Below are 26611 nucleotides of genomic sequence, written 5' to 3'. Positions count from 1 at the left end.
ATATGGTAGGAAGCAACGGGGGCAGGAAGGAAGATTAGAGATTAACGTCGTGCTCAATGGAGCGCAAGTTCCAGTCGAGGAAGGATACGGAAAGAAACCGACAGCATTCTTTTCAAAGCAACGATAATAGCATCAGCCAAAAATCTACAGCTGCTTGGCAGAGGAGAGATTTGAACCGACACTCTTCCGGAGCCACGTCCGGCGCCCGACCAGCACGCTTCGTCGCTCGATACGGAGATATAAGATGAACGAATGAAATCTCTGCCGTATGCGGTCTCTCGACAGTGTACTAAAAACTGCGCCCACTAAAATTTGCGCCCATTGAAATCTGCGTCCAGAAAGGGTCGAGGAAGGGTCCACTAATCCCCTTGCCCAGCAGGTAGAAGAGCTGAGGGATGCTCCCTGGAGGTTTCCGAGGTCGCATTTTCAAGCCATACCATACAGAACGCTGCGAGATGAGGAGCTCAATTAACGAGTGCACCGACAGCTTTCTACAAGAAATAGCTACACGCTGCAAAACCATGGAACGTATATCAGATGCTGTTTCAGAAACAGATTTCATTCAAAATCCAGAAACGAAACTTTTCGCGATTACACAAAAATCAGTTGAAAATTATCATGAGATTCCTGAAGACGGTATCCTTGCACAAATTTCACGACTGAGAAGATTTTCTCCTTAAATGTTCCCAACTTTATTTTATCGCTACGATTTGTGTTTCGATAGCTTTATGTACGAGAATTCTTTTTTGCAAGTCAGATTAATTACGAATTATCTCGGGGCCACTATGAGTCAAGCACGACTGTCTAATTTAGCAGTTAGTCAATATGGTTCAAATGGCTATGAGCACTATGGGACTTAACTTCTGAGGTCATCAGTCGCCTAGAAGTTAGGGCTCTGAGCACTATGGGACTTAACATCTGTGGTCATCAGACCCCTAGAACTTAGAACTACTTAAACCTAACTAACCTAAGGACATCACACACATCCATGCCCGAGGCAGGATTCGAACCTGCGACCGTAGCAGTCCCGCGGTTCCGGACTGAGCGCCTAGAACCGCTAGACCACCGCGGCCGGCGTCGCCTAGAACTTAGAACTACTTAAACCCAAGTAATCTAAAGACATCACACACATCCATGCCCGAGGCAGGATTCGAACCTGCGACCGTAGTGGCCGCGCGGTTCCAGACTGTAACGCCTAGAACCGCTAGGCCACTTCGGCCGGCAGTTAGTCAATAAAAAATGGGATAGTTAAAGATATCAATACTCAGGAGGCAATTCCAAAATTTGTAGCCGAAAAAGAAGGAAGAAATTCTAACCTACGTACTAGTCACCTGTCGCTAAGATCTTCGTTTACTTGTTCTGCTTCCTTAATAATCAGTTCAACTGTGTGTGTGTGTGTGTGTGTGTGTGTGTGTGTGTGTGTGTGTTTATTTTTAAATGTGTTTTACTTATTTGTTTTCATCTATAAAAGCTGCTTGCGAAGTATTTAACGTTATACTTTGATTACTTAGACACCCATATGAAAAACTCCTGAACACAAATGTTGTATTTTATGCTTTTATGAGGTTGGTAATGCGGGTGTGTGGAGAGAGAGGGGTGGGTGTGAAAATCAAAAGTCTGCACCAGATACAAAACTATCTAGCTTTACCACTGCGTAGACGTCAGTCTGAATGGTCGTTGAAACTTTCATATCGGAACTATTGTGACAGAAATATTCAAGTCGCACGACGTCGATTGTACGACAGCTAGAGCGGTAATAAGGCTTTTTGTTCAGATAGTCGGCTGCTGTGCTAGAGGAAGTCTATCGGCGTGCAGTTCGGCAGTGTCTAGGGAGCAGGTAAGCCATGACACAAAAGAAGCAGGCAGTGGGCGCAGACTTCACAGATTTGTGGTTGGGCGCAAATTTCACTGGGCGCAGTTTTCATGGATTCCTCCTGACCCTGAACCGTGTGCTCTCGAAATGAGAGGGCAGTGAGGTGCGGCTTTCAGGTCTGCACCCCAGTAAAGGCCTTCGAAAAATAGTAGCTTCATTGTACAGGTCTTCTGCAGGCGGATAATCATATTTGGCGGATAATCATATTTATACCATAGAGCTAAGCTCAATCGTGGAAATAACGGTTTTGCGAGAGATGCGGCAATCACAGAGTATGGACGTAAGCGTAACAGGATGTGGCAACGTGGAGGCTATGATAGTGACGAATGCGGTGCGTTGGCAACATTGTCTGGCGAGCAACTGAGCAAGTCTGTAGGGTTTACTGCACTGCATGTTAAAGTTTCACGGACTGAGCGCGGAAAAACTGACAACGTACCTCTATGGTCAGCTGTTACTTACTAGTCTTCACTGCGTATAAGACAGTAGTACAACTTGCATCCAATACTTGCATCTACATATATACTGCGAAAGCAACTGTGGCGGATGGGATAAGGGAGCAGTGAAATAAGCGATTTTCTGTCCTATGCCCGAGCGTACTGAGCGGGCGAAGAGCTACTGTACCTCTGTCTCTCTACGCGCCACGAGTTTTCTTTCAATGTCGATGACTACGACAAATATACAGTGGTGGTAGCAGAAAAGCTCTTAGTGTTCGTCGCACACAGGTCCTCTAAATTTAGCCAACAGGGTTTTGCTATAGCAGCGTCGCCTTTCTTCCAAAGATTCCCATTTAAATTCCCCGAGCACCTCTTTTGTACTTTCGTATGAACTATATTGACCTGCTACTGTCCTAGCAGTGCGTCACTGAATTTGTTTGTCTACAGTCATATCGCCTCGTTAAAGGGGTCCCAAATGCTGGAGCAATACCGCTTCGTATGTGACTACCTTTACAGACGCGCCGTGCCTTCCCTGAACTCTCCCGTTCGCCTTCCGTTCGTCTAAATACTTATGCGGTGTAGCGCGCTCCAGATGTAAGCCATTAATTTTGCAATCGTTTGCTATCGGATCTTCCTTTTGACAATGGAAATTAATCATCGAAATTTTATGCACGAAATGTCAGCGGATAAACAGCTACGAGAGGAACATTCGCCTCTTCGCGCAGGGCTACGTCGTGGAGACGCTTAATGACATAGGTGCGTGTGTCCAGGGCACGCAGACTTGCGCTGTGAAGATGTGCAGTGGTAGCAATATCACAACTCCCCATTCTCTAAACCGCATCAAAATTTCTCGTATCTTAGATGTGACATCGCTATTGTTTTAAAATTTGTCATTTGTAATTCTTGAAGTAATGGCGGGTCAAAAATTGACCGAGTACTTTGTTTATAGAGAACAATTAAAAAAAAAAGAAAATTCCACTCTAACGTTATCGTCGGATGACTTTTATACGATTTTCGTGAAGACCTAATTCAACGATAATAGCTGAAATTGTTTCGTTCAATTTTTCGTAAACGCTCACGTTCAGAAAAGACTATTTACAACTAATTTTCTATATTTCTTCGTGGCCGAGCTTCCGTGTGCGGCGAATTTCGTGAAGGTCGACCAAAATCGGATAGTGCTCCAATAAACATTGGCGGTGGGCGCAACACAAATGAAGAGGACCTGCACGCGATTACCCAAAGTTAGAAGCATCCTTAGGCACACGGACGACTGCAGTACGTTCGATTTTGCACAAATGTTTTACTGAGATGAAGAAGTGTTCTTGTTGGATTCCGCGGCATTTGACCGAAGTTCGAAAACAGGCACTTATCAACTGATGTTAGGAAATGTTCCATAAATTCGACCGAAGAAACGAAAAAACAGTATACATCATTGTAAGAGGAAACGAAACATGCATATATTCGTACGAGCCGGAAGTTAGACACCAATAAACTGTTTGGTTCAAAATGGTTCAAATGGCTCTGAGCACTATGGGACTTAACATCTGAGGTCATCAGTCCCCTAGAACTTAGAACTACTTAAAACGCAACTAATCTAAGGACATCACACACATCCATGCCCGAGACAGGATTCGAACCTGCAACCGTAGCGAAAGCGCGGTTCCAGACTAGAGCGTCTAGAACCGCTCGGCCTCTCTGGCCGGCAAAACTGTTTGGTTGTTCCAAGATAGTCCCAAGCCAACAGAAGTGTTTCGTACGCGAAGCTCTTCCAAGAAAATCATCGTTCGGTGCTTTGGTTTCCACGGACATGTCGCGATCATTGCTTTAGAGGGGCGAAAAGTTGATGATGCTGAATGGGCTACAACAATTTGTTTCCAACAAGTAACCGATCACGTAAGGAAAAAAGAGGCGAAAACATCGGCTCATTGTTCATCGCGTGGCAGTGCCAGATGTTGGCACGGTACATAAAACAGCCGACTGTCTGTGGGGCGGGGTGCAGCAACAGGCGGACCAGCGCCGGCCTTGTGACGTAGCAGGGCGTCGGCCGCCGCCGCTGCTGCCCACGCCGCTCCAGCGCCTACGCGCTCCAGCCGGCTCTCCAGAGGCACACGACGCGCCGCGCTGCCTGGACGCTGCTCCACAGCAGACTGCGTGCGCCGAGGATGCCTGGCCGGGTTGCGCTCGCCTGCCAGTGGCTGGTTGAAACTCTGTATTCGCAGTTTTCTGGCCCCGACCGACTGGCCAGCCAATGAGAGCGCATTTTGGCTGCCCTGCTGGTGGCAGTAATGTTGCTAGCCAATCTCTCACACAGAAGAGAAGATGCCACACCGCCACTGAAAATTTATACGGTTCAGTGGCAGCAGTATTTCTTGTCTAACGAACAGTTTACAGTACAGACAACGAGTGGAGAATTTTGTCACACTATGAGTAGATGGAGGCAGTTCTGGCATCGAAGGAGGCATTTCTCTCGTACCAATAATGTCGTGTGGCCCAGTGGCCGGTGCAAGCATTTCAATCAGACGCCGCTTGGCGACTTGCACTCGCTAAACTACTCCAGTTATCGGCCCGGAGAAAGGGGATCTACAGTTTAACGAACCATATGTCGTTTCAAACGTCTTCTCACATCGTTGAGAGGTGAAGGCTACATTACGGCAAAGTGAAACTTTCCGTGGTCTGACCCGGATTTGATCCTGCAACGGCTGGTCCCGGCGGAGGTTCGAGTCCTCCCTCGGGCATGGGTGTATGTGTGTTTGTCCTTAGGATAATTTAAGTTAAGTAGTGAGTAATATTAGGGACTGATGATCTTAGCAGTTAAGTCCCATAAGATTTCAAACACATCTAAAAAATTTTGTATTTTTTTTTTTTTATCCTGCAACCTCTGGATTTCCAGGTACGCGCTTTATCACGAGACCACCGGGTTCGATTTTTCTCGTCCTACATAGACAAAAAGCTAAACGCATAAAATGACGGTTGGAAGGAGAACGGCTTACGTGGTCCCTCCCGCCACGGCTTCGCTGTTCTCCGAACCAAAGTAGATGGTGAGCGAGTCATGCTACGGCGTCGCCGTCAGCTCAGCTAGCAAAAGGAGACAAATGTAGCTCAGCGAAAGCGGAGAAAAACAGGACAGATATCGCTCTTCCACACTCTGACTATTAACGAATGCTAGCTGTTGAGTCAGAGGTAGAACAGTCACGCTTCTAACGAACTTGGTACTGGGATATCCAACAGCATACCTCATACGCCACTATTTCTTACTTACTTCCTCCCTTAAGGAAAAGAAAATTGTCACTATTAATCGGCTAAGACGACGGTGCACCACGTGGCTGCCAACAAAACCAAGAACCTTTTGTAGTTATAAAATACAATTACTGTGAACTTTAAAAAAGCGCCGCACCTTTTTCATAGAGGTCTATAAGATGAAGCGAACGAATAACGAAAACACTACGCGAAGTTTTCAACATTGTTGATTACTTTTCACTACAATTAGTTCCAAGTTCTTTGAAGTATCGAGACTGTAAATGTATTTATAAGTTCATTGGACTTTGCAATTGATCTTTACTGATAAAATGAGTTTCTACTTGTTACCTGCTTGGTTCCTTAATGCGATTAGTCTACGCAAAAGTCTCCGCCACGTGTATATGCCGGACACGTCAGGGCACATGTGAACTGCTACATACTGTCGCACTAGATTGCCGAAAGGTGTTCCACACTCTACTTCACTGCCCACTACAATAATCAAAATAACAGGATAGTGAGGGGTGCCGGCCGGAGTGTCAGAGTGGTTCTAGGCGCTTCAGTCTGGAACCGCGCGACCGCTACGGTCGCAGGTTCGAATCCTGCCTCGGTCATGGATCTGTGTGATGTCCCTAGGCTAGTTAGGTTTAAGTAGTTCTAAGTTCTAGGGGACTGATGACCTCAGCTGTTAAGTCCCACAGTGCTCAGAACCATTTGAACCATTAGTGAGGGGTATCTTCACAAACAAACGACTAGGTCCAATGGTATTTCGACTGACGAAACGCAGTAGTTACGTTCATGAGAAGCGAATGTCAATACCGCTTGAACCGCAAGGAAGAGTGAGTAATGGGGCCCCTAATATTGTCAATTTGTCCAAACTATTTATCAGAAGGAAGCGGTGTAAAATGGGAAGAACTTATGAATCTGTAACAGGAAACTCGAATGGAAGACTTACGTTTATTGGAATTGTTATGCGAAATTGCGATAGATCTGTATAGAAAACTGTTTGTAAGAAGCTAGGATTTTTTTTATTAACGACAGTACATCTTGACGGGTGGCTCCCGTTTAGAACAGCGAAGAGACCTGTTCAGCCCTGATTGGGAAGGTTTGTTGCGGCACTGTACATATATGACGTTAAGAATCCACTACTGGTGGATCACTTTCCAATTTCATTACAATTGTTATATTTTTTCTGTTTTTTTCCGCGTAACGGAATTCTGCATTTGCTTAACGGCTGAGGAAAATCACCGCTGATACTCTTAGTAGAGAAGTATCTTTATGGAAGTCTTACATTTATTGCGGTGTCTTAAAGTTTACCTAACTAACAAGGGAATGGTCAGACTTGTCATGTCGAAACCTGTGTTGCTTTTTTTACCACTGTGAGTTAACATTGTAAGAAGTCTGTATGCAGAATTTTAGCTGCTGACATGAACTGGAAGTCTGTAAACAATTTGATTAAGTAAGACATTATTGTCGCATGGTTTCCGCGCTTATAACTGCCTCTTGTACAACCCTGACCTCTCTCGCTACGTTATACCAACGCCATCTAGGGACAAGGTGGCGTTAGCTACGCGCCGCTCTCTTGCCACAGCAGTGAGAGAGCTGATTCCCCCAGTGAAAGGGATCGTATGATAATTAAACATTCGTTGACAAATATGGCTGATATGTTATCTACAACATTCTTTCCAGATAGCTATGAAATAAACACAAATAAATATACGGTTTAGAACACGTCCAAATTTTATTTCTTGTAATTACCTCAAAAATGCGAAATATTGATACAATGTTCAAAACATAGGTTTTTTGTGCACCAAGAACGTACAAGTAAAAATGACATATGACAGCACTGCGAATCACAGACGTTTAGATGTCCGTAGACAAAAATTGGGCTGGCGTTAGGAATGAATCAGGCCTAGTATCAGTATATTTCGAGGAGTGCCACGCATATTTAATCAAATTCCGAAACCGTGGGGAGGAAAATTGATAATGTACTACTGATTGCAGCTTGAGAATATTGTCACGGTCATACACAGGAAATTGCAGTGTTCTGCACACCATAATTTTCTCTGTTAGTTTTCTGTAAAATGCCTTCCACTGACGGAAAAATTATCTGTCCAAAGGTTGAATTAAGTTCGTCGTGCCGGGTGGAATCTGAAGTATCTCTACTTCTTTGTCAGGGTGGGCTCGAAATACAGCTTTTAATGAATCAGACATTTTATGGCCTGACAACGAATCTAGAAGGAGAAGAGATTTGTTCCCGCAGAACGGAAGAAAAGCATGACGCATGAAAAGTGTAACGTTTTCATTTCCCATTTTTGCAGACTTCGATGCGTCTACCACAAGATTGTTTGCGTAGAACATTGTTCTTTTGACACGTGGTCCAAAACGTCCAGTTGGTTCTTGAAGACAAACATATAGGCTAGTTTAGGCAGCAATGAACCATCCAGACTAATTATGGGCAATATAGTGTATGAATGGGTGAGTGCCGACGTGGACTGCGCAATCGCCTCAATATGTTTTTCCCCTTTGAATGTCAGTGTTCTTTTCGCACGCACTTCTTTTTGAAAACCTGACTAATCTGCATTGTACACGCACGATTCACTAAAACTAGCGATCTTATTTTTTGCATTCTTAAGAAAACCTTCTATCATTTCGATTTGTGTCACTTCATTTTCCGACCTGTTTCTCGATACAAATTTTATTATTTTTTATTGCCACAATTTTATGTGACCTTTTGAAGCGACTAATCCAACTTTGAGAAGCTGTAAATTCTTTAGCGCCTATCGCGTTGGCAATCTCTAACGCCCAATCACGCAAAGTTGTATCGATGACATTAAATGACTGTTGTCTGGCATCGGTAAATAGCTCAAAAAGTCGCGCATTTATCTCCGTCTCAATTTCCAGTCGACTTTTACGTCGTCCACCGACTTCCTTTTTCCATCTATACAATTCACGTTCAGAACGGACAAACCGATACTTATTTTGAACAGTATTTACACATAGGCGTTTCTTACCACTTTCGTTCAACCAATACATCATCGCTTTCTTTGTCTGATAAGGTAAGTGTAGTTGCTGGTGTTACTTTCGGATGGTACGTGGCACTATAACTCGAAGAGTCTTCATGAGTGCAACTTTCGTCGGTGTCTTCACCGTCTGTAGATTCACAGTCTGCAATATCGAGTGTTTCAGTTGTTTCTAGCCACATGTCTGCGCCATTTACATGCTCGTCTAGAAGTTTAACAACCATGTCGCGTAACACGTAGTCTTCACGCGTGTTTTCTGTTGATTGCTTCATTTGGCGTCTGTGGCATATCTCCATGGCAAGCAGCAAAACATTTACAGGGTTCACCATCACCTACGAGGGGAGATTGAATGTTCACCGTAAAGTGGCTTGCGGAGTATAGATGAACATGTACAGAACATCTTTCACATCTCTAACCAGTTTCAGGACGGTATGTTTCGAAATACGCACCAGAAATTAAAAGGACGTGGATGCCACAGAAACGAATATTCGTTTCCCCTTTGCACCAAAACCGTGCAGCGATATTCCTCTTTAGTGAACGCCGCGATAAGACGGCCGCACATCCCGACCATGCGCACAACGCTCGCGATTCGCCATTTCCAGGGGTGGACAGCCGTCACTGCAAGCGCCAAGCAGGAAACACAGCCATGTTCGTAATTTTTTTTTAGGCGACTTCCAGTTCATGTCAGCAGCTACAATTCTGCATACGGACCTTTTGCACAGTTAAATAACAGTGCTAAAAAAAGCAACACATGTTTCGGCATGACAAGTCTGACCATTCCCTTGTAAGTAACATACTCATCGCCAGCGCCGAACTACCATTCCTGCACTACGGACATTAGGTTACTAACAAGGCTAATATTTCTTCGAAGCACTCAACGAGTGTAAAAAGGTGAGAGCACAGTAGTTCTAGGTCACTGCTTCAGCGTTTCAGGTCCTCACCGTCAACTGGGCACGACAGCACATGCCCAGCAATCTGAATGGGAAACGTTGGAAGAACGGAGTCGTACTCATGAAAATCTGATGGGTAACTGAATGAAATGTGTTCAACGGAGAGTAGGCGACAGACCTGCTGCGACAATAATACGTCTCGCGCGTCGGGTCATGAAAGAGGAGACGAGAGAGATTAGGGCGCTCAGACGCAGAGCAAATATTCCTTCGCTCAGTAGCGAATGCAATCGGATTGAAATTCTATAATGCTAGTACGAAATTTTTGTAAAACAACTGTTGTGTTAATTTATTATAAGGAACTAGGCACATTTGATTTCCGCGTGTTTATGAAAACAGTGTCCGATTCCACAGCACAGTGGCTTGTGGAGAGTATGTATAGGCTGTTTCTGGAGGAATAGTCAACATTTTAGGAGGCAGTAGTATAGACTAATTCGAATAAAACATTCCATATAACATGAGTCCAAATTTCATTACTTTCAGGCGTAATATGGGTCAACATTTTATTGCTTACAGACATACGACAGCTAGAATCTAATCCATGCAGATACGCAGAGGTGGTTTTAAGCTAAGGCAAATGATTAAGTTCAAAGTCGATTTTCATAAATTCCTCCCCCGAGTTGAATGCACTATCGAACTGTTTTGATGACACCACGTCTACTTCTAGAGTCGTTTCGGCGTGCTTATTTGAGGGCAGCACTACGATCCATTCGTCCCTCGAGTTTACTCTTTCCCTGTCGAAATGCACACAGGCAAAAGTCTAAAGGGCACACAGCACATTTACAGAGAAGCGTTCTACAAACTGTGTCTCTACAAACGCATGTGTGTTTTCCTCGGACGATCGATGCGAGCTCAAAGTGTTTTTGATACCGAGGAAACAGTGTTAATGGGGTTACTCGGTGGCTTGCAGTTAGCCAACAATCGTCTATGTTTATCTTCTTCTCGAAGGTGTTGAATCAGCTGTAAATGATAGAGATACAAGCCGTGGATACGTAATGACCGTCGTATTCTTCTCGTATGTGGAACACCGATGTGTGCAGAAATTATGCGCCTGCTTGTCGAACGACTAAGTGTTACCAACTGAATAACGTATTCTACGTCATCGAAGCACTGTTCGTATGCACGGTCTCACGATAAACGACTGCTGGGCACTTGGCCAGCGTCAGGCACTTTAGTGAAAATACGAGTAAACAAAGTTGTATCTGGTGCTCTGCAGTTGGGAAATCGTCTGCCTTACTTACAATCAGTGGCAGCAGCGTTTCCATTACAAATGCCGCACGAACACTTCATTTCGACGTGCTCAGTATTTGTAAGTACGTGCCGCACGCTTAAACGCTACAGTAGAATTGGCCAAAAACGACAATCACAGTGAGAGTTATTAAATCCAATTACGTAAATTTAGTTGCAAGTTAGGAATTTCGACTTCAAGACGAAAACGACAATCGATAGTAATACGAATAGCGACTGGAGTATCACTACTTATGTAAACTTACCTCTGTAGCCAGTTGTATACGCTAAGTCGAATAAAATATTCCACATAACATGTAACCGGTAAAACCTGGACTCATGTTATGTGGAATATTTTATTCGACTTAGCGTATACTACGCTCTCTTAAGGTATTGACTGTTTCCCTCGAACTGTCCGTATACAGGTGTTCGGCGAGGGTTCAGTCATACGCTAGAAGCAGCAATCGGCGTCGGTACCTGGGACTGGTGTTCCTACAGCCGCAGCAGGTAGAGCTTTGCCTGGGGACGCGGCGGGCGCGTGGGCGGCGCCGGCCTTGCCGCCGCTGCTCGCTGCCGCCCACACGCCGCCCCTTCTCTGCCACTCCGTCCTCTCCCTCTCTTCCGTGGCCTGCGGACGCTCCCGGCCCAGGCAGCTCGTTGCTTCTGTTCTCTGCGGCCCACTGGTCCTCGAGAACATGCAGGCCAGAATGGGCCGCAGCCGGTCACGGCGTCGACTAGCGCCTGCAGCCGCCTGAGGCTGGGCTGTTCGAAGGCGACGCATCCGTCTACCGGCTGGTGACGTCACTAGAAGCGCGTTACACGACACGACACGTCCAGCTGACCGCCACCTCTAGCAAAGATTGGCAGCCGACCCTCAACACAAACCGCTGTAATGTAAAGAGCGTGGACAAACGAAGAGACCTGGGATGTTTCGACCACGCCATCTGCGATCACTTACTGGAATCTGTCACGGCCATCCACTTTCTCGAAGTTGTCGTCAGGGGCGTTTCAAAACGCACCGACCACCTAAACCGAGTGCCAAGACTGACTCACACTGCTCCGGACTAATCAATGTTGATAAAATTCACACGCGAAACTACGAGGATGAGTCAAAGGAAAATCTTAAATGTTATTTAAAGTATTAGTTATTGTCCAGAAGTAGTACAAAGCTGTATCACTTTCCAACATAATCTCCCCCAAGCTCAATGCAAGTCCTCCAGCGCTTACAAAGTGCACAAATACCTTTAGAAAAAAATTCTTCTGGTAGTCCGCGCAACCTCTCATGCACCGCATCGCGTGCCTTTTCATCAGAACGGAACTTCTTTCTTCCCATTGCGTCTTTGAGTGGTGCAAACATATGGAAATCACTTGGGACAAGGTCTGGTGTGTAGGGTGGATGAGGAAGACACTCAAAATGCAGGTCTGTATTTGTTGCAGCTGTTGTATGGGCAGTGTGGGGCCTTGCATTGTCATGTTGCAAAAGGACACGTGCTGACAGCAATCCACGTCGATTTGATTTGATTGCAGGCCGCAGATGATTTTTTAGGAGATCTGTGTATGATGCACTGGTGACAGTGGTCCCTCTAGGCATGTAATGCTCCAAAATGACCCCTTTTTCGTCCCAAAAGAGAGTCAGAATAACCTTCCCTGCTGATGGTTCTGTTCGAAACTTCTTTGGTTTTGGTGATGAGGAATGGCGCCATTCCTTGCTCGCTCTCTTAGTTTCCGGTTGGTGGAAGTGAACCCAGGTTTCGTCCCCAGTAAGGATTCTTGCAAGGAAGTCATCACCTTCTCTTTCAAAGCGCCGAAGACGTTCTTCACAAGCATCAACACTTCGTTCTCTCATTTCAGGAGTCAGCTGCCGTGGCACCCATCTTGCAGACACTTTGTGAAACTGGAGCACATCATGCACAATGTGGTGTGCTGACCCATGACTAATCTGTAAACATGCTGCAGTGTCAGTGTCACTCGGCGGTTTTCCTTCAGTATGGCTTCAACTGCTGCAGTGTTCTGTGGAGTCACAACTCGTTGTGCATGACCCGAACGAGGAGCATCTTCCACTGAAGTCACACCATTTGCGAACTTCCTACTCCATTCGTAGACTTGCTGCTGTGACAAACATTCATGACCGTACTGAACCTTCATTCGTCGATGAATTTCAATAGGTTTCACACCTTCACTACGCAAAAACCGAATAACAGAACGCTGTTCTTCCCTGGTGCAAGTCACAAGTGGGACGGCCATCTTTATACTGATACTGCGACGGTATGTGTGCATCTGCACTATGCTGCCACCTACAGGCCATTCTGCACGCTGTTTGTAGCACGCTTACCAACTTATAGGATAACGGCGCGAAGTTTCGATTTGTTATTACAAATTTAAGGTTTTCATTTGACTCACCCTCGTATGTAAAAAAAGCCTCGTTCGAGCAATTCTTCATTTCCGTTCCTTTGTGTGGGACATTTGTGCTGTAGTATATTTTGCAGTAGCTTGGGGAAGGGGGATTTATTCAGTCTGGACTTGGTCCTCCTAAACGGTCTGTCCCGTAACAGAGAAATGTATTAAAGTCCTGGGTGGAAAGAGCACTTTACAGTGCGCCATACGAGGGGACAGGAACTGCCCTATGAAAATGCGTACACTCTGCTCCTCATTCTGACTGGCGTGACATCCTCAATGTCAAAATAGCGTTCGGAGCACACGACACTGAGAAGTCGACCGGCGGTGCTCGGTGCCCTCTGGCGTGGACGAGCTGTTTTCGTATTGTGTTAAAGAGATATGGTGAAGGTTATACGTCGTCACCGACCGGGCTATTTCATTCAATATTGAACATTAAATCAGAAACTGCAGGCATGGACTTAAGAGTTGAGTCGCTCTGCTTTCGTAGGCGATTCTTGCCATTTAGCGAGTGTGCAGACGTTCAGCAGGCAGAGGCCTCAACCTGCGTTGTGGACACAAGTAGCCGGCTTCACAGTGGCGTCTGCTGAACGAGGCGGACTTGGCGACGCCTTCTCTGAAGCCAATCAATTAAATTCGCTTCCGTGAAAATCTCAGTGCGCTGTTTTCTGTCTGACTCTTCCCGTATTGGCTTTGAACTGTGTTCTCGAGTTTTTTGCACACCGCCAAGGACGAACGGCGCGGCACTTGGCGGGTATCTTTAGTCAGCGTGGGAGTGTCACGGCAATCTTGAACCGACTGCAGTAGGTGACGTTCAAAGAAAGTTGTGCTTTGCAGAAAGCCTTAGTCAGAAAATTCCTAGAGCGCACGGTCAAATATGGGTCACTTCCTCCTACATACATCCCGCGTTACGACCAGTCGAAAAAATTCGGTATCTTACGGAAAGACGATCAAGTCATTACACGCGAAGCTCCATCCTGGATAACACAGGATTGGGGAAGGAAAGCGTCCGTGTCCTTTTCAAACGAACCATCTCGGCACTGACAATGAGCGATCTCCTACGGCAAACAACGAAAAATCGAAATCTGGATGGCCGGACAGGAATTCTAGCCGCAGTCTTAGCGAATGCGAGTCCAGCCTCATCAGCACAGCCTCGGCCACCAGCGCGCGGCAAACGGAAGGAGGGCCTCCCGCAGAGAGTGGCGCACACCCAGGCGGGGACGGCGCTCTACCGCACGCGAACCGGCAAACCCGACGTCTTGTCTCACAACACGTAGGGTAGGCGGGGGTAGAAGACAAAACAATCTTCCCTCCTGTCCCATTCACGAGCGCAGAACGCTTTGGTAGCAACGTGTTTCTCATCTAGGCTCTGAACTCCGCTACCGTAAATGTAAGCCTTATCCTGATGCACGACGTCCTTTTCCAAATGACGATTGTTGGGCGTTTCTGACTGAAAACACGTACGGCAAATGTGCAGCTTTTCTCTCCTCTCAATACACTCTCTCTCTCGTGAACTTAGCAATGGTCAGAGACTGAAAAACATTACTGAAGAGTCACTCCGAATAAGATTTTGTAGAAGTCCTCTATAGGAGCTGACACAGTCCTCAACAGCATTCTTCCGATAAATGAAAGTGCGGCATCGATCTTTGGCATATTTATTTTTATGTGGGTATTCGAGCTTGACTTATTCTAGACGCATACCCTACGCTAATTCTCTCTCTCTCTCTCTCTCTCTCTCTCTCTCTCTCTCTCTCTCTCTGTGTGTGTGTGTGTGTGTGTGAGACCCTCAGCAGAGCTTGTACAGCGACATTTGCAGCTACACACACGCGTATGTGTGTGCTGCCTACTGACTTTCAATCGAAAGCGTGGGACTTGCTTGCTGATCTGGCATGACGATCCAGTGTGTGGGTCGTACTGCAACAAGAGCCGGCCGCGGTGGCCGAGCGGTTCTAGGCGCTTCAGTCCGGAACCGCGTGACTGCTACGGTCGCAGGTTCGAATCCTGCCTCGGGCGTGGATGTGTGTGGTGTCAGGTTAGTTAGGTTTAAGTAGCTCTAAGTTCTAGGGGACTGAAGACCTCAGATGTCCCATAGTGCTCAGAGCCATTTGAACCACTTTTGCAACAAGACATTAGTTAGGTTTAAGTAGCTCTAAGTTCTAGGGGACTGAAGACCTCAGATGTCCCATAGTGCTCAGAGCCATTTGAACCACTTTTGCAACAAGACATTTGCGCTGTTTATGAAAATAATGGCTACTTACCACGCCACACCAATATTTGTCATAGCAATTTTTTTTGTTAATCCTTAAGTTGAGCGACATAAAATTCAGCGGCGACTATCACGACGAATAGCAGAACGTTCCTCCGGCGTCCATCAAGTATGCTGTTACTCGCATATCCACGGTACGAGTTTCGTGTAATTCATTTATGTCTTTTTTCTTCCTTTTTCTTTCATGGACTCCACTGAAAGTATAACTTCCATATGGCATTCTTTCAGCTTTTGTTTAATTTATTTCACTAACAACGTCAGTTTCTGCACGCTACTATATCACAAAATTTATTTTGATGCTCAAATTGTGTACACCGACTTCAAGATTATTAAGTCTGATCGTCCTATACCGAAGATGCTTCAGCGTCTGTAGTTCGGTATTCAAGTGGACAGATTAACACGTGCAGCGAGCAGGGCTTCCTCTTATTTTACGCTGTTTCTGCGTGAAAACTGGTCTGTGCGTTCCACAACGATAACAATCTTTGAATCGTTCGCCTCCGAGACAAGTTGTAACAACCGGCATTTCTATTACGTACTCTTTATCTGATATTTCAAAGTTGCAATTTGCTCCAACGAATAGTTGTACTTCAAGAAGCAGTGATGGCGTTAATAAATTCTGCAACTACTTTTTTCCCCTCAAGAACATGGAACTGTGTGAAATTTACGTATAAGATTCGCAAGCATTATTCCTCAGTTCAAGTGGACAGTAGTGATGCCAATGAAACGACTGGAAGTTGCTGTATGTGTCGTCTTCGGACGAGTCCAGGTATAGTCTGAACATTGATTCTCGCCGGATTTTCATCTGTCGTGAACCATGAACCAGATACCAACCCCTTAACGTCCTTGAAAGGGACCTGTATGGATATCGTGGTTTGATGGTGTGGGGTGGGATTATGATTGGCGCACGTACACACCTGCATATCTTTGACAGAGGAACTGTAACAGGTCAGGTGTATCGGGACGTCATTTTGCACCAGTATGTCCGCCTTTTCAGGGGTACAGTGGGCCCCACCGAGCTGCCATCGTGGAGGAGTACCTTGAAACAGAAGATATCAGGCGAATGGAGTGGCGTGCCTGTTCTCCAGACCTAAACCCCACTGAGCACGTCTGGGATGCTCTCGGTCGACGTATCGCTGCACGTCTTCGAACTCCTAGGACACTTCAGGAGCTCAGACAGGCACTGGTGCAAGAATGGGAGGCTATACCCCAGCAGCTGCTCGACCACCTGATCCAGAGTATGACAACCCGTTGTGCGGCCTGTGTACGTGTGCATGGTGATCATATCCCATATTGATGTCGGGGTACATGGGCAGGAAACAGTGGCGTTTTGTAGCACGTGTGTTTCGGGACGGTTTTCTCAACTTATCACCAATACCGTGGACTTACAGATGCGTGTCGTGTGTGTTCCGTATGTGTAGTGCCACGTTGTGTGGCTCCACATTCTGCAATTATCCTTAATTTACGAGCATGAGTGTATACTACTGTCAGGCAACTGGGGGATCGTGACACACCATAAACGGCAAAACTAACGCAGGCGTCTGCAGCTACAAACATGGTCCGCAAACCACACTACAGTGCATAACAGTGGACACTTTGTACAAATGCTAGTCACTTTCTTTCTTGTGACACCCACACATGAATCGAGGAAAGCATGGTTCTCTGTATGCCTCTGTACGAGCATTCTCCATCATCCCGGAGGACAATGTACTGGAAGACCAGTTCTTCATCTGAAAATACCCACCAGGAAATAAAGAGATACTATCCACACGGAAATCCTTTAACACACTCAGATCTACGGTGTCAAATATCTCACTTGTGAGCCCTCTCTCTGCGACAGCGGAGAATACCAAACCATGGTTCGCCCTCTGCTATTAATTTCTTCAGAGTTTCGTAGATCAGCTAGACCATTTGGTTCACACGTTTCCTCAACACGATTTATTTCAAAGTATGGCAGCATGCCATTTACAAGTTACTGAAGCGCACAGTTGGTGAAAATGAGTGAATAAGAACATAATTACAGTCATCCACTGCCCATGTTACTAATGAAACACATTAAAGACTAAATTCAACACTTTTGTCATCTGTATTGCGTATTCTACCACTTTTAACTAAATACTCGTCTATGAAAGTACCTGTAGAAAAGAAATGATTTGAGATTAAATTTAAAATTTGCTTCGCTACCAAGCAGACATTTTATGCTATTGGGCTAATGATCAAAGATGTTTGTAACTGCACAGTCAACTTCTTTCTCAGCCACTGACATGTTCAGTAGTTAGCAATGAATATAAATTTTTCTTCTAGTATCGTAGTTGTCATTGCTAGTCTTCTCACACTGCGATTGTCTATTATGACCGCATTTCATTGGCGAATATATAGTTGTATCGGAATATTGCAGTCTGAATGTCCAACACCTTGAAGTTGTGGCTACAATATGAGTGTCGATGGACACTTACATACATCACTTCTCACTTTTACGCACTCTTTTTTCCTGTTTTTTTAATGTGATAGTACCGCAGTAAATTATTTCTTGATACTTTTATCGCATATTTTGTTTGTTTCTAATCTAACAATTATGTATGGAGAATAACTTGCTGAAATTGCTTTTTTTTACACCTATTTATGTCTGATTTGATAGGAAGAACCGCAAGTCATCGAAAAACGTTATTCATGAATTATTCTGTTACTGACCCCTCCCTCGCATGATAATGGATCTTGCCAAGGAGTGGTAGAGTGGCAAATGGAGGGCGTTAGGTTCAAATGGCTCTGAGCACTATGCGACTTAACTGCTGAGGTTATCAGTCGCCTAGAACTTAGAACTACTTAAACCTAACTAACCTAAGGACATCACACACATCCATGCCCGAGGCAGGATTCGAACCTGCGACCGTAGCAGTCACGCGGTTCCGGACTGAAGTGCCTAGAACCGCACGGCCACCGCAGCCGGCGGAGGGCGTTAGGGGGCGTGGGAAGGTCATACTGACTCGTGGTACTTGGAAGAGGGGCAGCAGCGTTTTCAGTAGTTGCAGGGGCAACAGGCTGGATAACTCAGTGGTCTGGCCTTGTAATTTTAGCCAACTTGCGTGATCCGGTAACGCGAACGGCTGAAGGCAAGGGAAAACTACAGCTGTTATTTTTTCCCCGAGGGGATACAGCTCTACTGTATGACTTAACAATGATGGCATCCTCCGGGCAAAATATTCCGGAGGTAAAATTCTCCATTTGCATCTCTTGATGTGGACTACGCACGATGATGTCGTCATTAGGAAAAACGGAACTGGCATCATATGGGTCGAAGCATGGAATGTTAGATCTGTTAACTGGAGAGGTTGAAATTAGATACAGTGGGAATTAGTGAAGTGTGTTGGTAGGAAAAGCAGACTTCTGGTCAGGTCAGTAAAGGTTTATAAATACAAAACCAAATAGGGGTAATACAGGAGCAGGTCTAATAATGAATAAGAAAATCGGAATGCGGGTAAGTTAGTGTGAACAGCACAGCGAACACATTATCGTAACCAACACAGGCACGAAACCTACACCCACCATAGCAATACAATTTTATATCCCTACTACCTTTGCAGGTGACGAAGAGATTGAAAGAAAGCACAATGACACAAAAGAAATTATTCTGACAGTTAAGGAAGACGAAAATTTAATAGTGGTGGTGCACTGTAAAAGAAGGGAGAATGGCAGGAGAATATATACTTGGGGCAGGAATGAAAGAGAAACCTGCCTGGTACAATTTAGCACAAAACATAATTTAATCATCATAAACTAGGTTTCTACGTGGAAAGCACCTGGATACACTGAAAGGTTTCAGATAGATTATATGACGGTAAAACAGAGATTTCGGAAACAGATTTATAACTGTAAGACATTTGCAGGGACAAGTGTGGACTCTGACCATAAGTTGCTGCCGGTTAAAACGGAAGAAATTGCAATACGATAGGCAATTAAGGACATAGAACCTGGCTATTCATTGTTTCAAAGGAAGCATTAGGCAACGTCCAACTGAAACATGGGCAAGGAACACAGAAGAAGTTGAAAGGGCAGCACTGAAAGATGAAATAGTCACGGCAGTAGAGGGTCAAATAGGTAAAAAGACAAAGCCTAATATCAATCCCTGATATAACCATACCTTAATTTAACTGACTAAATGATAAAACTTTAAAAAAATCAGGGAATAATGCAGGCGAAAGGGAATACAGAGTTTAGAAACTGAGATAGACTGGAAGTGAAAAATGGGTATGCAGGAATGGTGAGGAGGCAAATGTGGTATTACAGAAGCATGTATAACTGCTCATAGGTAGGCACTTCCTACAGGAAGATTAAAGAGGCCTTTGAAATGAGTAGCAACTGTATGAATGTGAAAAACTCTTAATGGCAAGGTAGTACTAATCAAAGAAGGGAAAGCTCAAAGGTGGAAGGAGTATATAGAGGGGCTGTACAACAAAAATGAGCTATAAGGCAATATTAAAGAATTGGAACAGGATGTAGATGAATATGAAATAGAAGACATGATACTGTGAGAAGAATTTAACAGAACACTGAAAGACCTAAGTTGTGACGGCCATTCATGACAAACCACTCCACCTGTTGCGCAAGATGTATGAGACAGGCGAAATACCCTCATACTTCAATAAGAATGTAAAAATTACAATTCCAAGAAAAGCAGATGCTGACAGGTATAAATATTACCGAATGACCAATTTAATAAGTCCTGGTTGCAAAATATTAGCACATATTAATTAAAGAAGAATGGAAAAACTGGTAGAAGTTGACCTCATAGAATATCAATTTGGATACAATAGGTTAAGGAAAGGCAATCCTACACTTATAGCATTTGTAGATTTGGGGATATCTTTCACCAATGTTGAAATTTCGAAGGTAGGAGGAATAAAATACAAGTAGCGAAAAGTTATTCAAAGGTTGTACAGAAATCAGACCGCAGGTTTAACAGTCGAAGGATATGAAAGGGAAGCAATGGTTGAGAAGGGAGTAAGGCAGGGTTGTAGCCTATTCCCGATGTTATTCAACCTGCACAGCAGGACGGCGAAGATTTCGGTACGCGAGCTATGCGCTGGCATAAGTGGTATTGCTCTCTCGCCTGCCTGCACGCTTTCCCTGCCATCACGCCATGCTGTCTTAGCAAGGGGAGGGGGAAGAGGAGAAAACTGTGGACGCTACACATTTAAGTGGTCGGCAACACATTTAATTGAGTGAGGACTGTGTATGCTGACCATTGTTACAGCGTATGACGTAACACCGAAATTGCTGACGTAATTACACGCATGAGACGAAAGTAGTGTCTTGCCCCATATTGTGTCTACACAGAATAATACATCAGTCAACAGTGTAAAACATCTTGGCAGTGGTTCTGCAAAAGCCATTTATCATTGCCTTGACTGCAAAAGCCATTTATCATTGCCTTGAACATTGTTGAGCAGCCGCATTTTGATTAGAAACGACTCCTGCAGCAGCTAAATCCGGTTAGCGCTTATCTATCAGGTCACGGTCACATCAAAACTAAAGCTAGGCTGCCATTTCGGTTAATAACAATAGACTTAATATTAATCGGCAGTGTTTCATCCTGGCGACCGTGACAGGTCAACTGCAATCTTCGGTGAAGAATAGACTACAGAATACAGTACTTAGTCTAGCTCCCGTCTCTCATCTTGGCGACGATTGAAATGACAGGATTTTTCACTGGTTTCTTGGTCTGTTCCTGTGCAATACGTTACATTTATTTTGGTACACGGTCAGTTACCAGTCCCTACAAAAATCGTCGATTCTCAGCAAGTTCCCGTGCGTTTCGCTACAGTCTTCTGGCGCTGCAACCTTCTCACAGACATCATCGTCGTCTGCGGAAAGTCTCCAGATCATCATTTATATTTATTACAAGCAGAAACAGCCCTATAACACTCGAAATTACCTTTAGTTCTGTCGATTTCATTTTGCTGAGAACAAAGTACTGAGGTATATCTGCTAGAAATTCCCGAATCCATTCAGAAATCTGAATACCCGGTAGGTGCGTGATTTGTATACTATACGACAGTACGGAGTGGAACAGTACGGTTCCCGGAAGTCATGGAAGGCGGCTGTAACATGGACGCCTGTGTCACGGCGTTCTGGACTTGCTGGGCTAAACCTGAGTCATAACAACTGGGTCTACCGAATGGCAGCCGTAGTCCTTGGCGCAACTATGACAGGGCTCTGTGTCAGTCGACGCTCTCCGTGAATGTGGACGCCTCACCGCGTTGGTGGCTTTAATAGCCGGGGGAACGTTACGTAAGTAATCGGCCATCTGCCTGCGTATTCGACAAGAGTTCTATCCGAGTTGAAAAGATTAAGCGTAAGGAAACAGTTTCGGCTGTATCAATACCCTTCTCGAACGAACGCTATACTCTACTATTTTAATTCGACAATGGAATTCCGTTGCACGACCATAATGACGTGAATGCACCACATGCAAAACTCTTCGAAACTTTTCCAGCATCTCCACCCACGACAATTTTTCCGCAAAGTGTGCAAGACGAGTCTGTAATTAACCTGTCACACAGGAAGAGAGGAGTCTGGGCTGGGTGAGTGCAGAGCGCGCAGTAAAGAGGCCCACGCGCCGCGGCTGCTCGCCTCATGAATATGCGCGCGGCAGCCAAACACGCTGGACGGCCGGAGGACAGCGCCCGCCGTCAAAGCCTTACACATTCCTCATCACTGGAAAAGTGAGGCGTAGGAAAGGCGCGAGAAAACTGCCTCCGACAGGAAATGCGCAGCACACTGCGTCACCATGCGCACGCACACTAACGCGAGCGCGCGCACAAAACACACGCACACACACACACACACACACACACACACACGTGGACCTTGCGTCCCACCACAGTTTTCCTTCTCGAGAACAAACATTCCCGATAACCGTCCGCTCGTGTTGGCAATAGATTTGGAACTCTTCAGAGTTGGTGTCTGTCCGACACAAGACGGTAACCGAATTTCGGAAACAGACTTTCGCTGCCGTGTATATATCTTAGACCTGAATCCACTTTGTTAACGCGATCATGGGTAAGTTCCATTTCCGACAGTGCAGTAAGTGAAGTTATCAGTAACTTCGTAATTTCTCCGTAAAAAGACAGAACGATCTTCTTGCGTATGTCAGTGAACTGGTAAGGAAAGGCAGGAGGAGGTTATTCGAGAACCGATTTTCAAAAACCTTATCCACGTCCGAATCTGGCTATAACCAAACTACACCGCGCATCTTGCGGGTAAAAAGACTGGAAAGCGATCACTGGTGGATGATTGTTCTCCAACATTTCGGATATTCTAAATGGTTGTTTTCTCACAAGTCACCCATTGTGTACACAACTATGTTGTATGCAGTGGAAGAGACTGAATAATTGCGTCAGAAATCTTATGTGGTAACAGTTGATCAGCCTTTGTATCTAAAGCTATATCTTAGCAAGTAAACACTGACGTCCCAAACTTTCATGTATATGTTACCATAACATTTGTGGATACCATCAGGTAAAATCACCACCTGCCTGGGCAGGGCTGGAGTGGCCGAGCGGTTCTAGGCGCTACAGTTTGCAACCGCGCGACCGCTACGGTCCCAGGTTCGAATCCTGCCTCGCGCATGGATGTGTGTGATAGGTTAGTTAGGTTTAAGTAGTTCTAAGTTCTAGGGGACTGATGACCTCTGAAGTTAAGTCCCATAGTGCTCAGAGCCATTTGAATCATTTTTGAACCACCTGCCTGGACTACCTACCGCAGAAATTGTTTGCGCATGGACTATTTTCTACCACTTGTGGAGGTCCTGTTTTCCTACGGCACGGTATTGTCGCGTCTGAGCACACTGAAAGGAAGAGTATCCGGTAATGCCTAGACATCAATTCCAACAGATATGTCCACTCAATGACACAGGTCCTCTTTCTAGCAGGAATTAAATCTTCCAATGTGATAACGCATCGACCCTGTACAAGTAATAAAACTATAAAGCCGTCGCGACTGTCTGTTTCTTTGTTTGAACACGCTAATCTCCAAAACAACTAGACGAATTTTCATGGAGTTTTCACAGGCAACTGGAGAGGAACTTGGGGCAACATCAAAATCGAGTAACGAAGAGAAAAAAAGAGACATATCGTGATTTACAGTTTTAGGCGTCTGATCAGATTAGTAGTCGGACGCTTATGTTAGTCACGGCGTAGTACCGAAGAACCAATAGATGGCGCTTTTAGGTTTTTTTACCCAGTGACAGAAGTATTTTCGGAAGTTTACGTCAGTGACAGAATTAAGCGGTGCAGTCTTATTTTTACAATTACAAACTAACATCGAATGTAAATGGCTAGGATATACGGATTTCGCTTTGTGTAGTAAAAACTTTATAAAATTGCTCTCCGTCTTTCGTTAGTTTTGCTTATATTTGGCTTCATGGCAAGGAATAAAGAATTTATCGACAAAGACACAGGTAACTGTATGCAAAGGCCCTTCTTTAACTTCCGTTGCGAAGCACGGCCGTATAGCTATTATAACATACATGAGTGTCTGCCCGACATTGGTTTTTATGAGAACGGGAGTGAGATAACGCGTTTTTTGAAATGGCCTCAAAAATCGTTGAATTTTAATATTATCAAGCGACTATGGGTTGTTTTGGCTACACAATTAAAAGCACTCTTCCCTTCGCCAGCGTAGCTTAAGAAACGGGAACAGATGGTTCGCGATGAAATGTATAAAACGTCATTGAGCACCATCCAGGACTGATTTAGTCGAACCGCACCATCCAGGACTGATTTAGTCGATCCTTCGCAGGCTTCACACTTTTCTCCGATGTGAAACGCAACCCATGTTGTCGTGTATGCCTCGCTCCCGTCCAACAGAACAGGCACAGCCAATGTTTCGCTAAAATGTCACCATGGTTGCGAATTTTAGAGTTTATTTACATATGGAGGTCACTGGTGCCATCCATAACGGTCTAAGTATTTTGGAGAAATTACTGCAAAAACTGTTAGTCTACTTAAAACAAAAAATGACCAAATAGGAAATTGAATTTTAAATATAGTTTTTTTTTATGAAACTCGATCCAAGACGTCGATAACGCCCAAAAAAAATCCGCAAAGTTGCAAGAAACGGTTTTTTAAATAAGAAAAAAACGAAATGTAAAATAACGAAGCTGTAGCGCTCAAAAAGATCTCTCGGTTGTTTTTCTTTTTACAAATATCAATTGTTTTATTACGTTTCGAGATATATCGAAAAAAAACGGTAAAACTCGGTTCCGTACAGTTCTACATTTACATTCCCAAGCTTGCTACTTACTGCAAGTATAGCTCGCGATAAGTTAAAAAAGTACTCGTTTCAAAAAATAAATAAATAATTACTTCGAGATATATCGATGTTTTGGAAAAAAAGGTGCCTTCAATAACTGGCTAGATCTTCTCAGCAGATGGCCCTACGGTGACGATTTTAGGCTTATTTTCTTCGCAAAGAGTTGTACTATCATGCTATTACACATTTTTTACGATTTTATTAGTTTTGAAGGTCAAAAAATGGCTTAGAAAAATTGCCCTTTTGTTGAGCTCGGTTTTTAAGGAACTACAACAATTTTTATTTTATGAATGTAACTGGAGAAGTAAGAAATTTCAGATACTTTCTCACGATTAAAAAAAAACATTTCTACTGTCTTTTGGAGCTGAGATAACTTTTTTTAATCTAGTGGACGCAATTAACATTTTATATGTGCGCTTGATGGAGGTTAATGTTGAGTACTTATATTTTCAAGAAAAAGTACTACGATTGCACTGATTTGTAGTATTAGTAACTGACAAAGGGAATTCCCCATCGCACCCCCGCACCCCCCCTCAGGTTTAGTGTTAAGACGGCGCAGTGGGCAGTTCGTCAAAAACTGGACACAGATCAAGCATGAAAACAGGAAGAAGGTATACTGAATTGCAAAAAAGAGAAGCAAAATAGAAACAGTGAACAGTCGAAGCTCAACATGTGCAACATCGAGCGAATTTCAATATGCGCGGCGTCGTAGTTACATGGTCACGGTGTTGGGAGTACGAAGGGGTAGACCTGCGTTCAAATCCACTCCGGTGCCACGCTTTTTTTTTTTCTTTTTTTTTCAGAAAATTATGAATTGTATGTGCGGTCACTGACGTGTTTGCTCGCTATATTAAAATCAACAGTGAGGAATAAGGGAGTGTCCGCACGGTTAGAGGCGCCTTGTCACTGACTGCGCAGCCCCTCCCGTCGGAGGTTCGAGTCCTCCCTCGGGCATGTGTGTGTGTGTGTGTGTGTGTGTGTATTGTTCTTAGCATAAGTTTAGCATAAGTTTCAGTAGTGTGTAAGTCTAGGGACCGATGACCTCAGCAGTTTGGTCCCTTAGAAATTCACACACATTTGAACATTTGTAAAGAAGGGACCTCCAGACGTACGTACATCCTCTTTGTTCTGCAGAAGTACCACATCTTTTGATGACTCCTGCGTTCCGTTTTGGAATTGTTGACTCTTGAATTCCTTTGTTGCAACACAGTTCACACCCGTTTATTTGTCGTTTTCATTTCTGTGAGAGGTCTGTGCAGCATCAAACGTGCTCTCACTATTCATCACATTTACTTAAGACGGTACTATGTTCTTACAAGACGGCTCGTATTCTATAACCAATGTATAGTATGACAATTGCCAAGACTACAGAAGGAGAACAAGTACTTCAATGACTGGACGTAAAGTTCATAATTCTGTGAAGAAAAAGGAAAATAACGGGGCACGGTGGAGATTTGAATACGGATCTGCAGTCCAACACCGTGACCACACAACCGCGAGGTCGTGGTTCTGGCAGTTCACTCGGTGTTGCACATATTGAGCTTGTACCGTTCACTGCACCTATTTTGCTGCTTTTGTCATAGTTCAGTATGCCTTCTTCCCGTTTTCATGCTTGATCTGTATTCAGTTTTTGACGGGCTATCCAATGAGCCTTTTAGCACTGGATGTGAGGAGGGAGCGATGGGGAATTTCCGTTGTGGGAGGCGACTGGCTGTGGACGCATGCTTTAAGCGGCCCGCGCTCACCTAACGGCTGCCACCTCGGCCCCTGAACCACGCATAGAAGTCCTTCTGTACTGACTCTGGGGTAGCTTCACGTGGTAAACACCAATGTTGCAGTCATTTTCGCCTTAGAAGCAAAACAGCCCAGAAATATCTAATTTTTATTTAATTTACATTTTTTTG

General features: G+C 44.6%; 1 protein-coding gene across 1 annotated transcript in view; it reads right to left on the bottom strand.

Moving 5' to 3' along the window:
• LOC126176337 (uncharacterized) overlaps positions 1–26611 on the bottom strand; it is a gene marked incomplete at both ends in the record, with an annotated part of 533659 nt that overhangs the window by 22768 nt on the left and 484280 nt on the right. The gene's annotated exons all lie outside the window — the stretch shown is intronic.

Source organism: Schistocerca cancellata, chromosome 3 (assembly GCF_023864275.1).
Source record: "Schistocerca cancellata isolate TAMUIC-IGC-003103 chromosome 3, iqSchCanc2.1, whole genome shotgun sequence".
In the NCBI taxonomy this organism is placed as follows: Eukaryota; Metazoa; Arthropoda; class Insecta; order Orthoptera; family Acrididae; genus Schistocerca; species Schistocerca cancellata.
The sequence above is the reverse complement of the archived record's forward strand: the minus strand, read 5'-3'. Positions and strand labels throughout refer to the sequence as shown.